The sequence below is a fragment of the Octopus bimaculoides genome, chromosome 3 (assembly GCF_001194135.2).
Source record: "Octopus bimaculoides isolate UCB-OBI-ISO-001 chromosome 3, ASM119413v2, whole genome shotgun sequence".
Classification (NCBI taxonomy): Eukaryota; Metazoa; Mollusca; class Cephalopoda; order Octopoda; family Octopodidae; genus Octopus; species Octopus bimaculoides.
The window spans coordinates 148,764,034-148,765,573 of record NC_068983.1 but is presented as its reverse complement, the minus strand read 5'-3'; the positions used below and the strand labels follow the sequence as shown (position 1 = coordinate 148,765,573).

The window sequence follows — 1,540 nt, the reverse complement described above, 5'->3', positions numbered from 1 at the left end:
AGAGAGAGAGAGAGAGAGAGAGAGAGAGAGAGAGAGAGAGAGAGAGAGAGAGAGAATCAAAAATTCTAAAGTTGGTAACGGTCAGAGTTTGTGAAGAAAGTAGAATAATTATTAGTTTTCCCGCTAGGGAAAATATAAAATTTCCGACATGTTCTTGTTCATAAATAATACAAGCAGTAATATAAACATAAAGCTATAAAATTGCGACAATGTTGTTTGTACGTGTGTGTTTGCAATTTCATTTATACATACATACGCACATACATACATACATACATACATACATACATACATACATACATACATACATACATACAGTTAGATGTTGCAAGCAAGCATGTATCTGATACACACACACACACACACACACACACACACACATTTACACATATGAATATATATATGTTCTTCCATGCATTTACTTTTGTAACATTATCAGTTTTGCGAGATAACGCTCAACCATATTCAGTATATTTATCTGCCGATTTTCTAGATGGGCATTATAAGTTAAAACACACGTACAAACACACGTACAGCACACGCATACACAGTTACATCATGTATATATATATATATATGTCTGTGTGTGTCTGTGTGTGTGTGTGTGTGTACACGCGCATATATAAAGATACATACATACAAACACACACACATTAACACGAATATATATATATATATATATATATATATATGATATTTATGTATAGGAAACATCTGAATCCCCGTAACACTGGACAATTACTAATTCGTAATAACATTGGAAGAAACATGAATCAAACAAAACCAATGAATACTCGCACACCTAGTCATACACGCATACAAAACACACACACACAGACACAGACACACACACACACACACACACACACACAGACACACACACACACACAAGTACATAAATCACATAAAAATAGCATGCAATTGACAAGCATACAGATAAGAAAGCTCACGTTGTTTTCTATACGTGCGCCAACGTTTCCTTCTGTCTTTCTTTTTCAATGTCTTTATTCACAAACACACATTCACTAACACGCACTGACTGTCACACTGTCATTATCTGTTCCTGTTTCTCTCTGTCTCTGTCTCTCTCACGCACAAGCACTTACACGCATAAACGCGCACTCATTGTCACAGACATAGACTGTTTCTCTTTCCTTTAACTATCTCCATCACTCATTTGTCACAGGTATCCCAAATGCGAGCGCTCACTGACATACACACGCACATACTGACCCTAACAAACATTTCTCTCCATGTACACACACACACACACGCACACACACACACACCACACGTCACGCACAAATATTGCAACACATAACAGATTAACTACTTTCGTATTTACTTTCTGTAGATACAACACACCCCGGAGAATTCAGACAAAGTATTGGAAAAATGGAAAAAAAACAAAACTATTTTCCAGTTCGTGATGAAATACAAACAAACGGACTGTTGACAGGAACGATTGCTCCTTCAAATAATCAATATATTTGATGCTACTTTATAAACAAAGCAATCTTCTTTGTTTTTATATATATAT

At 35.6% G+C, this 1,540-nt stretch overlaps 1 protein-coding gene across 1 annotated transcript in view; it reads left to right on the top strand.

Annotated features, from left to right (window-relative positions):
- LOC106876285 (neurogenic protein big brain-like) overlaps window positions 1-1,540 on the top strand; it is a 429,470-nt gene that overhangs the window by 211,996 nt on the left and 215,934 nt on the right. The window lies entirely within an intron of this gene.